The sequence below is a fragment of the Chiloscyllium plagiosum genome, chromosome 24 (genome assembly GCF_004010195.1).
Source record: "Chiloscyllium plagiosum isolate BGI_BamShark_2017 chromosome 24, ASM401019v2, whole genome shotgun sequence".
Classification (NCBI taxonomy): domain Eukaryota; kingdom Metazoa; phylum Chordata; class Chondrichthyes; order Orectolobiformes; family Hemiscylliidae; genus Chiloscyllium; species Chiloscyllium plagiosum.
In genome coordinates, this window is record NC_057733.1 from 44,287,453 (window position 1) to 44,295,355 (window position 7,903).

General features: G+C 39.7%; 1 long non-coding RNA gene and 1 other non-coding gene across 2 annotated transcripts in view; one reads left to right on the forward strand and one right to left on the reverse strand.

Annotated features, from left to right (window-relative positions):
- Positions 1-1,125: 1,125 nt before the first annotated feature.
- On the reverse strand, positions 1,126-1,228 carry LOC122562376. Its single transcript, XR_006315293.1, has one exon. It is a non-coding gene; the product is annotated as a U6 spliceosomal RNA (small nuclear RNA).
- LOC122562229 overlaps positions 1,149-7,903 on the forward strand; it is a 19,721-nt gene continuing 12,966 nt past the window's right edge. Inside the window, exons 1-2 of the long non-coding RNA XR_006315266.1 lie at positions 1,149-1,228; positions 2,253-2,257. This is a non-coding gene — a long non-coding RNA (uncharacterized LOC122562229). The remainder of the gene's footprint in view (positions 1,229-2,252; positions 2,258-7,903) is intronic.

A 7,903-nucleotide genomic window follows, 5' to 3' on the forward strand; every position in this document is an offset into this window, starting at 1 on the left:
CTTTTACATACTTAAATTGATAGTAGCAACAAGGTGTTAATTATGCTTTAAAATACATTCATATTTTGTAATTGATGTTTACCAGTTAGTGGCCATTACCCTTTGGTATCTGCCCTCCCCTTCCTGTATTGCTTCTGGGAATAGACAATATTAACGTATGAGCATAGTGTCATTGTGTTTTTCACTGAAATGTCAGTTAGCAGGAAATATGCACTCATTATCTAACTTGTTTGTATGAAGTGTTGGTAATCTCACAATTTAAACCACTATTTAAAGTATCAGAAGGCATTGATGGAGCCCAAGAAGTGTGTAAATAAGGAAAACTGTTCCTATTCACGAAAGGATTAAGAATGAATATACACAGATAAAAGGTGGTTTGCATAACAAGTGAATGTAATGTGAGAAAAACTTGTTGCCATTCAGCCAGTAGTTAAGGTATGGAATGCACTGCCTCAAAATGTGCTGGAGGCAGATTACATTGAGGATTTAAGAGGGTGTTGTATCGTTGTTTAAATATAAACTATTCAGGTTTGTGGGGAAACAGTAGCAGAATGGAATCATAGAATCTCTACAGCGTGGAAACAGGCCCTTCAGCCCAAAAGTCCACACCAACCCTCTGAAGAGTAACCCACCCAGACCCATTCCCCTATTACTCTACATTTATCCCTGACTCATGCACCTAACCTAGTTAAAAATCACACAAAACCAGGTTATAATCCAACAGGTTTAATTGGAAGCACTAGCTTTTGGAGCGCTGCTCCTTCATCAGGTGGTTGAAAGAGTGGTGCTGCAAAAGCTAGTGTGCTTCCAATTAAACCTGTGGGACTATAACCTGGTGTTGTGTGATTTTTAACTTTGTGCACCCCAGTCCAACACCAGCATCTCCAAATCGCACCTGACCTACACATCATTGAACACTATGGGGCAATTTAGCATGGCCAATTCACCTAACCTGCGCATTTTTGGACTGTGGGAGGAAACCAGAGCACCCGGAGGAAACCCATGCAGTTATGGGGAGAATGAGCAAACTCCACATAGACAGTCACCCAAGGCTGGAATTGAACCTGGGTCCCTAGCACTGTGAAGCAGCAGTGCTAGCCATTGAGCCACTGTGCCACCCCATAAAACAATATGGAACGCTTCACAAATTTGCTTGTCATCCTTGCGCAGGGGCCATGCTAATCTTCTCTGTATAGTTCCAATTTTAGTATATGTGCTGCCGAAGCGAGTCTTAACTCATAACACTCATTCAGAGAGCCAGTGCAGACACAATAGAGTGAATGGTTTTTTTCTTCGTTATAACAATTCTGTAACTCTGTAATGTAGCAGGAAATAGCTGGGTCCTCTTTCTGCTGTAGATGTTAGGACACATCTTGTTATTCTCTCAGACTACTTCAGGACCTTATTGTTGTATTGGACTCTGGGTACCAAGTACTGGCAGCTGCTGGCTGGGGGTGGTTTACTGTCACCAATCATTCTTTTTACCTTTTTAATGCAAAAGGAACATCAGGTTAAACAGCCCGCTATCCTCCTATCGATGTTGCATCTAACTAACAGTGGAAGAGGATAGTTCAGTAAAGAGTCTTAAGAAGAGGTACTTGTCCTACAAATCAAGATCTTTTTTATTTCGTAATAGCATAGATACAGTTAATATCAACTATTTAGGTGTATTTACAAACATCAGCTATCTGTTGTGTCAAGTCCTCATGCAAGATTAACAGTTCCTTCACCCAAAGACTGTGTGACATCAATGGAGCAAATGCAACTCCAATGTTAACTCTTTAAGAACCATTACTTTATACAACATTCCTCATAATTAACAATCTAATATTCATGTGTATAATTCTTTTCACATTTGCAACTATAAAAATCGCATGTATAGGTAATCGGGAAGTGCATAATTCTTTCAGGATGCATTCCCTTATGACTTGAAAGATTGGTAAGTCTTCAGTTTGAGCACTGTTGACTTTGGTTCTGATTCTCTGCAAATCACTTCTCTGCCAAAGGATTTTCGATTTTCTGGATGTCCTTCCCAGAGACTGTTATTCCTGCTGAACCTGGCTTTCACCCATTACCTTCTCTGGAGGATCCTTAATCTCCTGAATTTCCTGCACAGATGAACTCTTCACTGCTCACTCAGGTTATTGTTCCATGATATCAATTGTGGATCTTTAATTAATGTTCATCAGAGAGTACTGTCCCTCTATTGAAACAATTCTTTCTTCCCTGTAGTTGCCTAATTTCTCAATCAGGCAAGGTTTTTTGATTTGAAGGGGTTTGTTTTATAATATCTTGAATATTCAGGCCAGACAAATTCTTCTTCTTGACCAGTTCTGAATCAATAAGTGTTAGTCTAGCTTCAATGGATTCATGTGCAGCTCCCCTCCATTTTATTCAATGAAATCATGTCCTTCTGTCTGCTGATATGTCTTAGTGAAGTCTACAAGCTCTTTGCTTCACATTGTTGATGAGTTTGAATCTTTTCAGTGGATGTCTTTCTGATGAACTAGAAATTTCCCATCTTTAGTCACTGCTATCATTTTCCCTGGCACTGAGCATTCTCCTCTGAGTGACAATGGATTACAGTGTTCATCAGTAAAGATAGGAATGGAAAACATCTCCACCAATCTTGTAAAATTGGTGATTTCCTTCTTGTTGACAGTGGGAAACAGTTCTCCCAATGTTGGTGAGCTCACTAGATGCTATATTCTCTTTTGGGCGCTGGATCACTCTAGGAAGTCCAGTAAAAATCTTCTCCTAATTGTTCCTTGACTGGTTAGTTGCCAATGGTTTATTTCTGAGCCAGTGATTCTTGGTGAACTGGAATAAATCCTTCTGCTATTACCTAGATGTTGAGGCCATGACCTGTGTGCAAACTGAAAAGTGAGGAGCTCTGATTTTGAGCCAAATGCACATTTCCAATTCTTGTACTCTTGTACTGTTTGAGTTGCTGTGCTACTTGTTGCATACCTAAAATATTAAAAGTAATTGTACTTGGATCATGTTGTTTTTTCTTTGTAAGTTGTAACTTCTGTTTCTTTACCATGGTGTCTGACCAGGCAAGATGGTGGTACGTGAAGTAACTCCACAGAGGCTGGTATCCCATCACCAAGACAGCCTTTATTTAGCTCTTATTGGGGAGAGTCATCAATACTGCTCCATTCCTTCAGAGCCAACTCACAGAATGAACAGAACCTCTGACACTCTTGCTCTTAACTGTCAGTTGGGGATCCCTGATTGGAGCAGATTAATAGCCCCAGTCAGGGAACTCATATTCTATGAGCTCCATGTAGCTGACCTTGTTATAATCACTACAGTTCTTATTCCTATAACAAGTTTAAAATTCACAAGATATCCATTGACTTTAATAAACCTTCACTTGGTTGAATCAGTGAATTATTTTGATAGAAAGTGAGGTCTGCAGATGCTGGAGATCAGAGCTAAAAATGTGTTGCTGGAAAAGCCCAGCAGGTAAGGCAGCATCCAAGGAACAGGAGAATCAACGTTTCGGGCATAGAAGGCTTATGCCCAAAATGTCGATTCTCCTGTTCCTTGGATGCTGCCTGACCTGCTGCACTTTTCCAGCAACACATTTTCAGAATTATTTTGATACCCTACTCTCCCCAAGGTATACCTCCAATGTCTCCTTTCATAATCTTCTACATAAGGTAACCTTCTAATCAGATTTGCTCTACTATATTCATTTTCTTGTGTGGCGAGTCACTGGCAAATTTGTGAATCTATAACCGTGTCCTACATCTATACATCTTCTGAAAGTGACCCTTAGTTTTACAAAGGGAGCATTCTTTTGTCAAGGTTGGACATTTCCCATGAAGCTTTGTTGTTCCATGACACTGACCTGACTCTCAGTATCTGCTATTTGCAGTACTCTCTGTGTAGACATGTCACGTGCCTGTTTCAAGTGTCCATGTATTGAAAGGAATTTTTGCTCTCCCGAGCTAGGATCCTGTCAGAATCTGTCTGTGAGCCTTTCCGCTTTCTGCTTCCAGCATGATTTGAAAAGCTTTCTTCAAAGTTAAATCTTTCTTAGGCTGTAAGAGATCTGAAACACTCATCAATAATTTCAACAACAATTCTGTCTCTTATGAAATCCACAGTCACTGTTTCCTACAAATCTGGAATAGTCATTAAGTAAATTACAACAGATTTCTCTAGTAGCTGAACTCTTCTGTTAAATCTTGCTTGTTTAGGATTTTGTTTTTTTTCAGATTAAAATAATTATCAAAAGATTTTAAAACATGTACCTTTTTCAATATTTTCATAATTTATGATTAAAATGAGATTTATATATGCATTAATATGAATTTAAGAGCTTGGATTTCAAAATAGTGGCATATAGGTATTGGCTATTTTCATGTAGGTGTTTGAAAAAAAGAACTAGGTCAGACAGTCCTTCCGGAACAGTGACCAAAACCAGAATGTGTCAGAGAGCAGGTGACTGTGAAATCCTGGTGTCTTAATGGAATAAATTGTTTACACTGTAGGGTTATGACAGGTAAGGTAAACATTGAAGGCTATTAGTTTGTTTTCAGTCCATAATAATCAAGGATTCATTTCAGCTTAGACAGGAAATAAATGTTGACAGGTCAGGGAAAACATAATTACCTCAGTAGGAAAGTTTATTTTCTGAAACTTCCATGCCAGAATGTTTGGTTGCATATCTCCATGTGACTAAAAGCTTGAAAGAATTTAAGTTCCCAATTTTATGAATATTTGTGTAAGAAATCAAAGCTTACAGAAACTGAGGAGAATCAGTACAAGTAGCATTTGGTAATGAGGTAGTAATATTTTTGGATTTGAGTCTCTGTAACAAATAGTGTTGGGAAGCACTTTGAAACTTTGTTTTGCGGTGTGTTTTAAGACCTTTCTAATGGTGGTGTATATACTTAGGTAGTTTGCTTTTAATTTTTTCTTTTGTGTAATAACCTACTGTTCTGTTGTTCAAGAAACGCTGTAGCCTAGTGTGAACATGTTTGAGTGACTTACCATCACATTAATTAAACTAAAGGAAACATAATGCTCTAAATCGTTAGACTCCATTCTGAGATCCAACTTATTCAGTAGCACTGTCAGCTGAAATCATAACAATTTTTTGATGGAATCTGTCAATATGTTTCAACTTGTTCAACTACAGACCTAGTATTTAATTTTGAAGCAATTCTGTATCTTAATTATTGTTTCCTTAAAATGTACAATCCTCAGTTATGTTTGGCCTATTAATGACATGAAGTACTTTTGGAAGTATTATTTCTGTTAATTTCTTCTGAATGTGTGTATTTATTCTTATTCTTTTAGAGCTGTTTTAAATCTGTAGCATCTCAACATTAATCTGCTGGTTTTAAACTTGTATCCTTGCAGTACATCAGTGCTGTTTTAAATTTCATTGCCTTTATTCAAACTTTTAAACTCTGTGTTCAGAGTTTTAAACTTTGTTATTGAGGAATATCATTTGATGTTCTTACAGAAAATCTTTAAATTCTGTTAACTAGCTTCTTTTAAAGTTTTAAGTCTGTTAAATATCAATAATGTATCTCTATGCTGCTTGCTGGTATTTTACCCGCCTTTATATGATCAAAATGGTAGTGGCCACCTTCTGGGATATTTTCCCACCTTCTGAAGCTAAGATGGAGGTTTTTCCAGGTAAAACCAATTCTAACCCCTTATTGAAGACCTAAATGTAAAGTGAGTCTCAATGTACAATTCTGTAGATATGTTTCTATGACCTCTGCCCTCATAACTTTACACAACAAAATCATGCTTTAAATACTGAGTGCCCCAATATTCTGAAAGATTTACTTTTCTACTCATTTTTCCTTCTACTAGATTCTTGCCTCAAATTGTTTACATTTGGGGAGGCTGTAGCACACTGAACATCCTAGAAACACAGGTTAATGTTCTGTGCAGGACCATTAGCTTATATATCACTTAAGCATGTTGTTGAGGATCTGCTCGCTCACTGATAACAAAACCAGTGAAAAAAATCAAGAAACTGACTTCAATAGATCTGTTCATTTCTATGAAGATGCTGAGTAACAATAATTTACATTATTATTATATACTTAACATAGTAACTTCCAGAACTCCCAGCCTCCAACTATGGCAACGTCCGACCTTACAGCCTCTGACCCTCCCAGCCTCCGACCTTAAGACTTCCCAACCCTCGTGGTGTCTGACCTTACAGCCTCTGAACTCCTAGCTTCTGACCCCACAGCCACAGAACTCCTGGCCCCCACTCAGACCTAATGAAGTGTCCTCTCAGCCTAGCATAGCGGCCTGGCATGGAGGCCCATTGTGGCGGTCACTCAGTCTGGGGTGGATGTCCAATCTCAAGGTGATTCCAGAACGATCTCCCAGCCTCGAGAACCCTGAGGTGAAGCCTACAGTGAAGGGTTGGTTCAGAAGGGAGGCCTAGTCCCAGCATGGACTGTGTTGGAAGACCATTGCACTGAGAATTGTTTTTCTACATTTAATAATAAATTCCTAAAATCTGCAATGCTGGAATTTTTACTTCTCTATTTTTCTAAGAACTGTAGCTGAAGGAGCTGTACCTGGGGACCTTGTACCGAAGATGGTGCCGTTAAGTGGTGACTTGTCTACTTTTGCCTGTACATAGATCATTGTGAGATGCTGCATTTTGGAATGACAAGTCAGGGCAGAACTTAACGGTAGATCCTGGGGAGTGTTGCTGAACAGAGACCTTGGAGTGTATGTTCGTAGTTCCTTGAAAGTGGAGTGGCAGGTAGATAGGATAGTGAAGAAGGTGTTTGGTATGCTTTCCTTTATTGGTCAGAGCACTGAGTAAAGGAGTTGGGAGGTCATTTTGCGACTGTACTCGACATTGGTTAGGCCACTTTTGGAATATTGTGTGCAATTCTCGTCTCCCTCCTTTTGGAAGGATGTTGTGAAACTTGAAAAGGTTCAGAAAAGATTTACAAGGATGTTTCCAGGGTTGGAGGATTTGAGCTACAGGGAGAGGCTGAATAGGCTGGGGCTGTTTTCCCTGGAGCGTCGGAGACTGAGGGGTGACCTTAATAGAGGTTTATAAAATCATGAAGGGCATGGATAGGAACAATAGACAAGGTCCTTTCCCAAGTGGACGAGTGGGGTTGGGGAGTCCAGAACTAGAGGGCATACATTTAGGGTGAGGAAGCAAGATTTAAAATGGACCTAAGGGACAACCTTTTCATACAGTGGGTGGTGCATGTGTGGAATGAGCTGCCAGAGGAAGTGGTGGAGGCTGGTATTACAGCATTTAAAAGGCATCTGGATGGGTATATGAATAGGAGGGTTTGGAGGGATATAGAGTCATAAAGTCATAGAGATGTACAGCATGGAAACATACCCTTCGGTCCAAATCGTCCATGCCGACCAGATATCCCAACCCAATCTAGTCCCACCTGCCAGCACCCGGCTCATATCCCTCCAAACCATTCATAGACCCATCCAAATGCCTCTTAAATGTTGCGTGAAAAAGTTACCCTGTAAGTCTCTTTTATATCTTTCCCCTCTCAGCCTAAACCTATGCCCTCTAGTTCCAGACTCCCTGACCCAGGGAAAAGATTTTGTCTATTTATCTTATCCATGCCCCACATAATTTTGTAAACCTCTATAAGGTCACCCTGTAGCCTCCGATACTCCAAGGAAAACAGCCCTAGCCTGTTCAGCCTCTCCCTATAGCTCAAATCCTCCAACCCTGGCAACATCCTTGTAAATCTTTTCTGAACCTTTCAAGTTTCACAACACCTTTAGGAAGGAGACCAGAATTGCACACAATATTCCAACAGTGGCCTAACCAATGTCCTGTACAGCCGCAACATGACCTCTCAACTCCTGTACTCAATACTCTGACCAATAAAGGAAAGCATACCAAACGCCTTCTTCA